Genomic DNA, 15,000 nt, shown 5'->3' with positions numbered 1-15,000 from the left:
TTTGACGTCACAATGTTCAGTTGATTTTTTAGATTCTAGGGCTTGTAAAAAAGATTTGGCATCTGGTAAAAAGACCGGTCTTGAGTTAAACGCCTTTTCTTCTTGTAGTAACGTATTTGTTGCGGCAAAAAATCTCCTCTCTAGTCACTTCAATTCAATGATCATTCCTTGCAAATCCACTGACATTATGTAATTTCAGATATTAACATTTTCATTATTTTGTCTCTGTCCTTCCTTGGCTTCTTCCTTATATAGATAGTATGCAGATGAAGTCACTCAGGCCTTTGTTATTGTTTTTGCCATCCGCGTTTGTGAGTTGTTCTCACTAAACTGTATTAACAAGACTATAAAAGTTCATGGTTCCACAGAGTTTGTGTGTTGGTCCGTTATACTTCCGGATGGCAATGTTGTGAACTCCTTGGCCAAGCGCATTCTATCTATACAGCAAATGGCCCAGTCAAACCGTAGCCTTTGTAAATAGCCCGACACTGACCGCCCCCCCCCCCCAAAAAAAAAAGAAATTTTTTTTTAAATTTTAATTGTGGCACAATAACGGACGGCGGCCAATAACAGAAATAAGCGAACAGTACTCAATAGTACAACCAATGGGATTGTTTATCGTCTCCACGAGCTCTACTAAAGACAACTCACTTTTTGCTTTCTTTTGATGATCGTCGCCTTAATATTGAAGTAATTTTATTCCCGGCAGTGTCAGGCTTATCGTTGACAGGTGTTATAGTGAGACTGAGCTTGACTGCCAATGATGCACGCCCCCCCCCCCCCTCCCCCCCCCCCCCCCCCACGAAAAAAAAGAACAAAAATTATGGTATGTTTCTTACAGTCTGCAGTACATCGTCAATAAATACTTAGATAGATAGGGGGATAGGTAGGTGGGTAGGTAGGTAGTTAGATATATAGATAGAGAGATAGATAGATAGATAGGTAGGAAGATAGATAGGTAGATAGGAAGAGAAGATAGATGGAGAGATAGATAGATACGGTTTACTAACGCTCATCCATTTGAAGGGAATTTATTACCTTGATGTCCTTAAAGCAAGGCGAGACATCATCAGAATAAACATATAAATAGATAAATTGTGGAAAGATGGAAAGATAGATATGGACTAGCTAGCTAGATAGATAGACAGAGAGATAGCTATGATAGATAGACGGGCAGATAGAGATGCTTTTTGTTAAGCTAGCTAGATAGATAGATTGATAGATAGACGGGCAGATAGAGATGCTTTTTGTTAAGCTAGCTAGATAGACTGATAGATGGATGGATGGGCAGATAGAGATGCTTTTTGTTAAGATAGCTAGCTAGATAGATTGATAGATGGATGGGCAGATAGAGATGCTTTATGTTAAGCTAGCTAGCTAGATAGATTGATAGATAGACGGGCAGATAGAGATGCTTTTTGTTAAGCTAGCTAGCTAGATAGATTGATAGATGGATGGGCAGATAGAGATGCTTTATGTTAAGCTAGCTAGATAGATAGATTGATAGATAGATGGGCCGATAGAGATGCTATATGTTAAGCTAGATAGACTGATAGATAGATTGGCAGATAGAGATGCTTTTTGTTAAGCTAGCTAGATAGATAGATTGGTAGATAAATGCAGAAAGAGATGCTTTGTTTTTTTATTGTGTATGCCTTGCAAACATACTGAATTAATATAGGATTATATATTGTTAATAATAATTTTTATTGTCCAAAAAATGGTAATCTGTCATTTGGTTTACAATGTTTGACATTAAAAATACATTACATACATAGACAAAAATACATCTATAAACTAATATTAATCTATGAACATCAAAATGAATATAACTTTTAATAACAGTTTCAAAAATCCATATATAATCTCTCGTACTCCCCCCCCCCCCCACTCCACATACATACGAGCATAAAAGCGTGGAAAGTTGTAGAGGTATAACATTGACAGTAATGGTCTCCGATTTATAAGGATCATGCGATGGTACCAATCATACTTACATAGCTTTATTTATTGCTTTAATTGCAGAAGGTATGAATGTAAATTTATATCTATTTGTTCTACATTTTGTCTCTAAATATCGTCTATCAGATGGTAGTTGAGTGAATTCATATTTTAAAGTTTAAAGGATGTCTTGTCATTGAGATTTCTAAATACGATACCCTCAACAGCTCATATGTAGTGTTGTTCAATGCTTTTCAGTTTGCAATTCATTATTTTACTCGATTCTTTGAATATTCTATTTAATTTTGCTTTCTCTTTCACTCCACATCCTCCCCACCAGATTGTTAAACTGAAAGTTGTTATATTAAGTAGAAGGGAATCATAGATTTGTAACATTGTCTTTCTTCTAACATCAAAATTTCTACATTTTTAGAAGAATATACATTCTTCGACAACGTTTCCTAGAAATACTATCTACATGAGGTTGGAAATCAAGTAATTTTGATTCATTATTTCAATGGCGTGTGGAGGAACCCGACATTTTTGAATGCGTTCTTTTGTTTTTGATACATCAAGTTCAAGGCAGTTTTCCTGAAACCAATTCACATCTGGTTTATATAATGATATTCTGATTCTTGACTATTCAAGAGTCCTTAAATGATTGTATCGTCTGAATATTTAATAATAAAACATTCGTCATAAATACATGTACAATAATTTGTGTACAGATTACACAAAATCCCTCCAGATGTAACGAGATCGACCGCTTTCGCCATATCTGCATTGTCAAACGACACCGTCTTTTCTTGTAATTCATCAACATGATTAGCTCTATAGAAAAAAATCGATACGTATATGAAGGACGAGTTTTCTGGCTATATTTTCAGATACCAGTCAGGCAGTTAAGTGATTAAATTCGCTTATTTCTTTTGGCACCGACACACACAACATGAATTTGAAACTGGATCACTATTGTCAGTTTGTGTTGCTCTCCAAACCAGTCAAGGTTTCAACTTGGACGTTTTATGTCTCTGGCACGGCTAGAATCTCTAAGATAAAAGAGAAGGGTTAAAACCGACGAGTACGTAATTACAGGTCTGACTTCCGAACCCACTTATAGATAGTTCGAAGATGACGTCACTCAGGTCTTTTTTTTGCCATCCGCGTTTATGAGTAATGCTCACTGAACTGTATTAACCCGACTATAAAAGTTCATGGATACACACGGTTTTGTGTGTTGGTCCTTTATACTTCCGGATGGCAATGTTATGAGCTTCTTAGCCAAGCGCATACTATCTATTGGACGAGTTTAACATTGTTGTAATGGACAATATTTTGCGTCATTTTTAAAGATTTCCATTACAACAACGAACCCATAAGAAATTTAATTGTCAGACCTGCAAATAAGTGCACGTCGGTTAAAAAACATAACCTAAATGTTTGACAGAGGGCACAGCATAGCTTACCAATCAGTAGGAGGCATAGGATAGCGGTAAGGCTTAAGCAAACATTTCCTGCACTATGTTGATACAGGGTAACAGCGTGCATTGTGTGCTCTCCCATTGTATTTATTAGCATAATATTCGTGTGGAGCCCTTCAGAGCTATAGGTCCACGTGGCCTGATTTAATCCCAGTTTCTATGGCGTGGAATGGACAATAGCAATTGCTTGCTACCCTTTGGATAGGACGCTAATCTACCGCAAATTATCATCCGCTATATTTAATAGACCCAGCCACCAAGGGGTGGGGGTGGGGGGGGGGGGGGGTTAGAGGCAGAGAAAAACAAAATCTCGACTGCACCCAGGATCGATCTCGGTCCCTTTGCGTGTGAAGCAAGTGCTCTACCAACTGAGCTATCGGGATATGTGGAACCGGATATAATTTCGATTAAATCGGCCTGAAGTGGTCAATGGATGACCACTATTAATTTGTGAACCATCGCCTCGATCTGGTATTATGTCGGAATGAATGAGATAAATTAGAAAAAAAGATTGAGGTTTAGGTCAAAAGAACGAAAATCAGGATGGATATATATTTCTGGAAGTTTAAGAAGCAAAACTCGTCCTCCACGATGAACGAATTAACTCAAATTTTGAAAGTTAACTCACTCAACTCTAAAACCGACTATCTCGGTTTATAGCTGTAGCTATTTTTAGCACATCACTATTTGTATTTTTCTGAGATAAATCATATAGGTATTATTCAAGCTACTATTTTGAATTTTTAACAGCTTGGGCATCTCCCCTTTAATTCTGGGCTCATTGTGACAAGGAATTTGGCGTGGAACGTAAATATCCCATTTATCAGACTCGATTTTTGACCTTTGGACACCAAGATTAGTCCAAGGTCCAAGGGCTAAACAAGAATTAAAAAAAAAAAGAAAAAAAAGAAACCTTGCATATCTCGACATGATATCTTTTTGAATCTGTTGTCACGCATATGTTTCATTTCCCCAAGAGATTAACCAGATATCAAAAACTTATATTAAAGTTAACATAACAAATTTGAAGTTTTACACACATTGTCTTCAACAAAACGTAATATTACTATTCCAAGTTTCATATGTTTTTGATTGCTTAAAAATGAAATAAATAATTAGCATCCAAACTCTTCCGACATATATGATACCGTTTTGAGTCGGTGGGCCACAAAATCTCAAGATTCCTTATCATAAAATTAAGTACCAATGACAATCTACACTACCATTAAAAAGTTCCGACAGCAGAACACTTAAAAACACCGATTTATCGATCGATAGGCAAGCATTTTTTAAATAAATACCATTGTTTAACGTTCTTTACATTGTAGATAGAAGAGCAAACACGAACGAGATCTGCATAAACACCTGATATTTTCTGTATGCATAAATAAATAGGCCAGTATTTTTAAACTTGACATAATTATTCTTTCTATAGATACAACGAAGTTGGCGTCACTCAGGTCTTTGTTATTGTTTTTTGCCATCCGCATTTATGAGTAATTCTCACTAAACTGTATTATCCAGACTATAAAGGTTTATGGTAACACAGAGTTTTGTGTGTTGGTCCGTTATACTTCCGGATGGCAATGTTGTGAGCTTCTAAGTCAAATTACACTCTTTCCGCATAGTTGAGTCCTTGGAAACGGCTCTTTACTAACATTCTCTCACCTTATTCAGGTGTAAAATGAATACCTGGCCGTTAACAGCGTTGACCCTGTCGGAAAAAAAAACACGTAATATCGCATAACAGGCGTCGTGTCTCGTTCTACATGTTAAATGTTGCTTGCTGTTGGCCAGGAATACTCTGTAAAGCGCTTTGAGCACATTTAGTGGATATTGCGCTATATAAAAGCTCAAGTTTGAAAAATTCTATTATTTGAGCGCCTGTTTCTCGCTTTGATCACTTTTTATCGTCCGAGAGAGAGAGAGGCCATCGCTGCTCTATCCTTTTCTTTTGGTGAGTTGGTATTGTATTGTGAATTAGATTTTTGAGAAGTGCCAGTAATTTGTTTTGTTTTTTAAATTTTATTTTAAACGCAATAGTTACACATTTGTTCTTTTTAAAAAGGTTTATTTACAGTGTCTGCAGAAGGTCCCAATCCTGCAGGTATTTCAAATCTGTCAGCATATCAACGGGCAGAAACAGAGACTTCAAGTCGTAACCTCACGTGTTCTAACCGTGAACACTCGATTAGAGCATGTCGAACTGCGCGGTCCCATTTACAACATCTACAGAGAGGCGTTTCGTCCCGCTCTAGAAGGCAATGGCGAGTGAAGGCAGTATGTGTGTCCATTCCGAAGTCGGCATTTTCTGAGACCGCGTCTTTTCTTTTTAACCCCAACATGAGTAAATTCAGTTTCCAGCATCAATCTCATCCCGCAATAATACCGCCGCATTGGGACGATGTGACTCAGATATGACATTTATTTTAGTTTTTAGCTCTGTAGGACATTTTAGTCTTTTTTCAAAATAAATCAAGTCTCATAATTTTGGCTATGAATTGAATTTTCAGCATCCAATTTATTTATAGCAATAGTTCGAAGATGACGTCACTTAGGTATTTGTTATTGTTTTTTTTGCCATTCGCGTTTATGAGTAATGCTCACTGAACTGTATTAACCCGACTATAAACGTTCATGGATACACACAGTTTTGTGTGTTTGTCCGTTATACTTCCGGATGGCAATGTTATGAGCTTCTTGGCCAAGCGCATACTATCTATAGATAGTATGCGCTTGGCTAAGAAGCTCACAACATTGCCATCTGGAAATAATATAACGGACCAACACACAAAACTGTGTAATCAAGACACTTTTATAGTCTGGATAATACCGTTAAGTGAGAATTACTCATTAACATGGATCACAAAAAAAAAAAAAAAACGATACCAAAGACCTAAGTGACGTCAAGCTCATTCTTTCCATAACAAACCAATTCGTGAGTTGCATTCAATAGTTCAAATGGGATCATTTTTGATTCCTTGAGCACTATGTATTAGCTACCGACAACTCACTAAGACGGTGCTTTAACCTGAAAATGACGTCAAAATAAAATTATGGTGTCAGGAAAAAATCATAACAACCATCTATTCCTGTAACTCACTTTCACGTTTATAGTTTATCTACTGATATTACCTAAATGTGTCGCAAGCGCCGTTAAAACCATAAAAATAAGCATTAGCAATAACAATCAGTAGCACCTCCCCCCAACACAACAATAACAACAAAACGAAACCAAAAAAAAATCCAAAAAAACCCCAACAAAACAATAACCCCCCCCCCCCCCCCCGCAATAAAAAAAAATTAAAAAAACTAACAAAAAACGTCCCCCTCCCCCTACAAAAAACGTCCCCCTCCCCCAACAAAACTTCCATCCCCTCATCAGTTCCTTAAATAAACACACACACACAAAATAACAAAACCAAAAACGACATCTCCTCTCCAAACAAAAAAAAAAAACAAAAAAAAAACAACAAAAAAAAAAAAACAAAACAAAAAAAACAACAACAAAAAAGCAAACAAAACAACCAAACAAAACATTCAATCCTTCCTCTCCCCCCCCCCCCCCAACCTTCTCCTCCTTCCTCCTTTCATTCTTCACAAAAGCCTTTGCCTTCTGGAGTCCTAAACCTTACCATTAGCCCAGCTTTTTTTTTATCTGGCAATTCTATCCTGACATTTGACATACTTAACACACACGGCACTCAGACACCGAATTCACAGTCACTGACCACATTCAAACGATTTCAATGATGCTTATAAGAAATAATACAAATAGAAATCACTGGTGTGGAACGGACAGGGTCCAACAATTCGAATGGCCTGTAAAGGTCTGGTGGCAAGAATGTCTAATCCAACAGTATGCACTTTTATCTATTGTGGTCTGTCGGTGTGTTTTGCTCAGTGTTCACTCTACTAATACTTACTAAGATGATTGCCCAAGGTTTTGCTCCTCATAGTAACATGGCTTTTCACACGCGATGCTGGATAAGATGAGGTAAGAGAGAAGAGAGAGGCAGGAAGAGAATGAGGAGAGAGAGAGAGAGAGATATGAGTAGTGTATGGGAGGGTGAGAAGAGAGAGAGGAGAGAGAGAGAAGGAGGAGAGAGAGAGAGAGAGAGAGAGAGAGAGGAGAAAGAGAGAGGAGGGGAGGAGGAGAGAGAAGAGAAAGAAAGAGAAGAGAGAGAGGGAGAGAGAGGAGAGAGAGAGAGAGAAGAGAGAGGGGGGGGGAGAGAGAGAGGGGCGGAGAGAGGGAGAGAAGAGAGAGAGAGAGAGAGAGAGAGAGAGAGAGAGAGAGAGAGAGAGAGAGAGAGAGAGAAGTGTGTGCGAGTAGATAGAAAGAATTAATCACTATACCTGACACCTCAATGTTCCCGGATGTTAGGCCATTTCTGACACTAAAGGTCCAATGTTCTAATGAAGTTGCCATTATCTTGGATAAATTAATTATCCACTATTTATATATGTGCTGTTTTTCTAGTTTTGTTGTATCTAGATGAGAAAGTATAGGTATCAAGAAGGGATTGCATTTTTGTTAAAACCAAAAGTTACGCAAATTTGTATGGTGCTAGTCTAAGTATAAAACAAAAAAAAAAAAAAAAAAAAAAAAGCTAGAGAAAAGTGAAGACATAAGTACGGATTGAAAAATAAAAAAATATTTTTGATTCCTAGTTCGACGGGAATAAATCTTGTCAAAGAAAAGAAGATGCATTAATCTAAATACATTCATATGCTATACCTGTTGAAAGAACGGAGTGCATTTTGTTATTTGTTACCAATCGAATCAAATCGGTCTTATAAGTACGTGGGAAGCTGAAGCTTGAAATTCATATCTCAACCAAATGTATAAACTTTTGAGTCAAAATAAGGGAGTGTGAATTATGTTTATCAAACTTCGTAAAAAGTTAAATATTTTTTTTTAAAACCCATTTTCTTCAACTCATTCGTTTCTTATCAGATTGACACAGTGGTCACCAGTACAAGAAATTCGGCTATGTGGTCTTGTGGTTAGACACTCGCTTTCGGATCGGAAGGTCCTGGGTTCAAGACTCGCTCGCACATAGTTGAGTCCTTGGAGAAGGCTCTTTACTCACATTCTCCAACCGTACTCAGGTGTAGAATGAATACCTGGCCGTTAACAGCGTTGTCTCTGTCCGAAAAAAACGGTAATATCGCCTAACAGGCGTCATGTCCCGTCCTACATGTTAAATGTTGCTGTTGACCAGGGACCTCTTGTAAAGCGCTTTGAGCACGTTTAGTGGATTTTGTGCCATATAAAAAGCTCCATTCAGTTGAATTACAGGGAATGACCGTCTTGAGCAGAGACAATCAAATAATACGAGACAAAATCTAGATCTATACGTAATGTTGCAATGTAACGCTCTATCCCAGCGCCAGGAGTACTATAATGAGCAGTCGATGTTCTATCCCTATGACCAATGAACACCGTTAGCCTATTACGACTGTAATCTACTTTTCAAACTCATTCTCCTCTCAGTAGTAATATCCACGACACGCTAAGTAATAATAATAATATGTGCACACCATGAAATGAAATCTCATTGATTTTAAAATGTTTACCTCATATAATAAATCTCCAATTACATTGTTTAATTAATAAATCCCCTTTATTCATCCCATAGGGGAAATTTGTCTTTAAGGTCTATTCCAAGGGAAGACTGGAATAACGCAGTTGTTCGCCGCAGTGCAGCGCCGAAACTGAACTACTACGAGATGAGTTGCTCAAGGCCTAACAACGAACTGGGTATTCGAACTAAGTACCTTTCGGGTACAAAGCAAATACCATACCGCTGAGCCACATGCTTCTCGTTTATTTAGAATTAATTTCGTTTTTATGACATAGATCCAACAGAATAGGAATCTTGAATAAAAGGATACTTACTTTTAATAAATCAGAAATTTCCAAATCTCAAGAACACCCCCTTTTCCTGGACGGTGTCGAAATTAGGACAACCCCTTTAAATTTTACAAAATCGCGGGTGTTGAAGTGGATTTCGTGAACCGTGAGTTTACGCTTGAAAAAAAAAGTCCATCCTTTTTTAAATCGGAAAGTAGGTGAAACAGAAAGAATTTATCGGCGGTTAAGATGAAAACATAAATTTAGGTGAAAAACAGGTTTTAAAGCAGGGTATCGAAATTCATGGACACTAACTTAGTTTAAAATTCAATTCAGAAGTGAGTTGTCACTTTGGCGTATTTTAAGTTAAATTATAATTATATTGAAAAAAGGATTTTGGATATTGATTGATTCGATCGTCTAAGGTTGCGAGGGAATAGTTCTCTACATATTTGTAGCGCTTCATTGTTTTCAGCCACTGGGTTCGAGATCAAGATTCTTTCGAAGATCGGGGTTCAGCTTGTACAGTATAAAAGAATAGGAACCGATCAATCTTGGTCCAGAATGGGCATTGCGATAATTGCTCCTATCGTTTAAAAAATTGTTGAAACAATAAGTGTGTAAGAAAATAGATCCTCACAGATTTTATCAATATAATGATAATATAAAAATATATAGTTTATATGTCTAGAATTGTAGTACCAAAAGGTCACTGATAAAGACATTATTATTCCACCCATCTCCTTAAATAGTAACGCGTAATGATATCATGTTTACAATAATAATTTGTGACCCTCAGATTATAAATTGCTAAATTTTACGAAAAGTCAGATTCTTTAAAAAGAAGTATCTATCATTTAAGTGTTTTTGAAGATGTCTTTTATTCAAAGATGACGAAATAGGAATCGATTGAGGGATAGAATAAATGATTTCTTACACTCTTGCTTTTTGGAATTCGAACTTTGTTCCCAACGCGTACTCGCAAGCTCGTGCAGCGGTTGGGAACACGTCCGGAATTCCAAAAAAGTAAGAGTATAAGATCGTATAATATTACATTTCATGTAAAATGTAAACCATCGTCTTATACAATACGATCATTGCAAGCTTTCAAAAAGCGCTGGCACAATATGAAATACTGGTAAGTCTGAGAATCGATCCGAGGGAAAAACTGTATGCAGGAATTAGATTAAAAATATAGTGAGATTCTTTAATGGATTGATCCAATGGCTATTTGTTTACAAATCTGATAACCCAAATTATTATAGGATCATTGTCTGAAATCAATGTAAAATATATCCCATTACTAGGATGTTGAAACATGCACATAATTGCGTTCCATAATCAGGCCTGCAGATATGATTGCACGTATGACTTAATTTCCCATAGTGATTTTAAAATTATCAAGTTGGAGAATGCACATCTCAGAACTTGATAGTTTTTGTTATTTTTTTTTTAATGTACAAAATGAACTGTATTATTTAGCTATTAAAAAGAGATATAAGAAAAACATATTTCCAAAAGTTCGCCTCGTATATAGCTCTCTCTCTCTCTCTCTCTCTCTCTCTCTCTCTATCTCTCTCTCTATCTCTCTCTCTCTCTCTCTCTCTCTCTCTCTCTCTCTCTCTCTCTCTCTCTCTCTTAAAAAAATGGAAAACCTTTTCAGACTGCCAATGGACTTCTACGCCTTGACCACAGATTGAAATAGATATTGTTGACACAATGTCAATATGTGGTATAGCCAAGGTGTACAAATCGCAGGACCTATCCATAATGAGGTCTTGATCTCGACCAAGGTCCTTTAGAAGAAAGACCATCACGAAGGAGGTGGGGAGTGGGGGGGGGGGGGGGGGCAGGTTGGTGCCTAATTCTAATCTGCCATAAAACTCCAGGTTTATATTATCACTTCATTCGCCCATCGTCTTCTCGTATTTAGTAGTTGTGACCTAAAATGGCGCAAGCCTCGTTAAAAATATTACATAGAAAACTATATATTATTCCACCCCTCTCCCTAAATAGTAACGCGTAATGATATCATGTTTACAATAATAATTTGTGACGTCAGATTATAAATTGTTAAATTTCACTAAAAATTAGATTCTTTAAAAAGAAATATTTTTAAAATGTTTTTGAAGATGTCTTTTATTCAAAGACGACGAAATAGGAATCGATTGATGAGTGGAATAAATGATTTCTTACACTCTTGCGTTTTGGAATTCGTACTTTGTTCCCAATGTGCACTCGCAAGCTCGTGCAGCGGTTGGGAACACGCTCGGAATTCCAAAAAGCAAGAGTGTAAGAATCGCATATTATCCAATCAAACAAACACAACATCTTGCGTGCACCAACAGAGTATAGATGGAAAGAAGATGATGTCACTCAGGTCTTTGTCATTGTTTTTTGCCATCCGCGTTTGTGAGTAATTCTCACTAAACTGTATTAACCAGCCTATAAACGTTCGCGGTTACACATAATTTTGTGTGTTGGGCATTACACTTCCGGATGGCAATGTTTATGAACTTCTTAGCCAAGCGCATACTATCTATAGATGGCGTGTCTGGTGCAGCGCTTGATTGGTTTAGGTCATATTTGTTTAATCGTAAACAGATTATTACGGTGGATGAATATAGATCGGAGGAAATCTTTCTTGATTGTGGGGTTCCCCAGGGTTCAGTACTTGGACCCGTTCTTTTTGTTTTGTACGTTGGCCCTCTGTCTAAAATCATCAGAAGTTTTGGTCTGTCTTACCATCAATACGCTGATGATACGCAATTGTACTGCGTTTCCAATATGAGAAATTTACAAGAAGTATCAGCCAATAGTAAAAATTGTATCCAAAGTGTTAAGAAATGGATGAATGAGAACAGACTGAAACTGAATGATGATAAGACGGAGGTGCTGTATGTGGGGAACAGGAAGTGGAAAAGTGAAACAGATTTGAAGTTGGGGGATGCCTCTATTCAAATTGTTGACAAAGTGAAAAACCTTGGCACATTCTTAGACTCTGGACTGTCGATGGAGCACCAGGTTAATAATTTGGTTAGATCTCTCTTTTTCCAACTAAAAAAGATTGCTTCCATTAGACGGTTCATATCTGAGGATGTGACCAAGCACCTGGTTGTGTCCCTCGTACTATCGAAATTGGATTATTGTAATGCTCTGTTGTTTGGCGTTTCGCAATACAATCTGAAACGTCTTCAGATTGTCCAAAACAGCGCTGCCAGACTAGTATTTATGAAGCGTAGGTGCGACTCTGCCGGACCTCTACTTCATGACCTGCATTGGCTGCCTGTTGAGAAAAGAATTAAATTCAAAGCTTGTGTTTTAGTGTATCGTTGTCTTGAAGGTACTGCCCCTTCCTACCTTTCAGAACTAATTGAAAGATATTCAAAACCCCGCCCTTACGTTCGGCCAGTGATTCCACAAAACTAGTTGTCCCTCGAATTCGGAAAAATGCTGGAATGAGATCCTTTTCTCATTTCGGACCCTCTATTTGGAACGCCTTACCGCAGAGCATTCGTGAAAAAGAATCTTTGTCTATTTTTAAACGTTCGCTTAAAACATATTTGTTTCGATTTTAGTAGATGGTATGAGAAGCAAGATAGGTTTGGTTTGTGTTGTGTGTTGTATTGTGTGTGTGTGTATGTGTGTGTGTGTGTGTGCTTGTGTGTGTGAATGAGTATGTTTCAGCCAAAGTAATTTGTAATTTAAGCGCTTAGAGTCTGGTGTCTCGGAGTTATAGCGCTATATAAGTTTTCAGCATTATTATTAACGTTTATAGTCAGGTTAATACGGTTTTGTGAGAATTACTCATATACGCGGATGGCAAAAAAAAAAAAAAAACAATAACAAAGGCCTGAGTGACGTCATCTTCGAACTATCTATACGATAAGAGAATGGAGACTTGCAAGGTAATCGTTTGGTGAAATCATTGCCAAGTTAATGTCCATGGAAGAAGGGTCTTATAGGTACAATACACCTCTAGTTGGAACGTTTCGGAACGCCTCAAGAGCCTCGACGTAAGCAATCGACAGTGAACGCTCTTTATTACTGTTGTTTCTACAATAACCAATTCTAATTAATCATACATGTTAAAATAGATTCAAAATCAACATTCTTATTTGTGATGCAGAAACGAAAGTAGGATAAAGTGTCGTCGTTGGAATCTCCATGTTATTCCCGTACTTCCACCTGTGCATACCCTGATCAGATTTGTCTTTGTATTGAAATATCATTTACAAGGTTATGTTATTATCTGCAAAACTTTTTTTTTTTAAAGCGCTTTGAGGTTTCGACGAAAGGCGCTATAAAAACATGCTTATTATTATTATTATTATTATTATTATTATTATTATTATTATTATTATTATTATTATTATTATTATTATTATTATTATTATTATTGCGATGCCTTTCCGATAAAATTGTGTTAAAGAATCTTTAAGATAAGTATTTGAAGTGGCGTGCATGAAAGGTGCCATACAAAGCAAGCAAGAAAATTATAAGGTAGACTGATTTTTTGGGCCCGTCTTTAAATTGATGTAAATATGAATATAATTGAAATTGATGTAAATATGTTGAACCTAAAATTCATTCATGCGTATCTGTACTTATAGGAGTTCGGTTAAAAAATCGAGGCGAGGTAGAACGCCTTTATTCGCTTTTTCTAACATAAAATAATTGTTGTCTTTGTACACGCACGAACCCCTCTATAGAAATCTTCATGTTTGATAAACGGATTTGAGGCGATGGCGACCGTAAATCTGGAAAAAAAAAAACAACCCAACCTGTTGTGCCTGTTTCTTCGATTTCAGCTATGTCTTTTCAGTCTCAGATTGATGTCCTTGAACTTTTCGGTAATTATATTCATGTACATGAATATAGCTTCATTTTCCTAACTTTTGATTACTTTGCTGATCTTAACGATTTCGTAAACAGTTTTACAATAATTGTAATCGAGCGATCAGATCGTATAATACAAAGTTATACGAGTCGTTTTCATTTATTTTTGTACTTTAATTTTCTAGTGCACCGAGACGATATATATATATATATATATATATATATATATATATATATATATATATATATATATATATATATATATATATATATATATACATAGAGAGAGAGAGAGAGAGAGAGAGAGAGAGAGAGAGAGAGAGAGAGAGAGAGAGAGAGAGAGAGAGAGAGTGAGAGAGTACGTGGGAAAGAAAGTATTGGATATACAATTAGAGGGAAAGAGAAAGAAAAAAGGGACGAGCAAAGACTAGATGGATAGGTGGGGTAAAGGACGATAATATGAAAGAACTGGGCCTGGATGGAGATGATGATATGGGACAGCGTGGCTCAGAGGTATGGTCCTTGCTTCGTACCCGAAAGGTACCGAGTTCGACTACCCGCCGCGTTGTGTGGCCTTGAGAAAGTCACCTAGCCTTATCTCATTTTGCGGCGCTGCACTGCGGCTGACGCCTGTGTTATTCCAGTCTTCCCTTGGAATAGACCCAACAGAAAAATTTCCCCTTAGGGATGAATAAAGGGAATTTATTTTTATTTTTTATTATTTATTTATGCTATGAGCCGAGATGGGAGATGTGGCATTCATTATACCAACCCTGCAAAATGCGGGATAAGCTGGAAGAAGAAGAAGAGAAGAAGAAGAAGAAGAAGAAGAAGAAGAAAAGAAGAAGAAGAGAAGAAGAAAGAAGAAGAAGAAGAAGAAGA

At 36.9% G+C, this 15,000-nt stretch overlaps 1 protein-coding gene across 2 annotated transcripts in view; it reads left to right on the top strand.

The window, feature by feature from the left end:
* Nucleotides 1-15,000, top strand: part of LOC144970137 (sodium- and chloride-dependent GABA transporter 2-like) — an 84,226-nt gene that overhangs the window by 9,285 nt on the left and 59,941 nt on the right. The window lies entirely within an intron of this gene.

The sequence above is a fragment of the Berghia stephanieae genome, chromosome 4, assembly GCF_034508935.2.
Source record: "Berghia stephanieae isolate SIO BIC M18660-M18661 chromosome 4, UCSD_Bste_1.3, whole genome shotgun sequence".
Classification (NCBI taxonomy): domain Eukaryota; kingdom Metazoa; phylum Mollusca; class Gastropoda; order Nudibranchia; family Aeolidiidae; genus Berghia; species Berghia stephanieae.
Note: the sequence above shows the minus strand (reverse complement) of the source record. Positions and strands in the feature narration are given on the sequence as shown.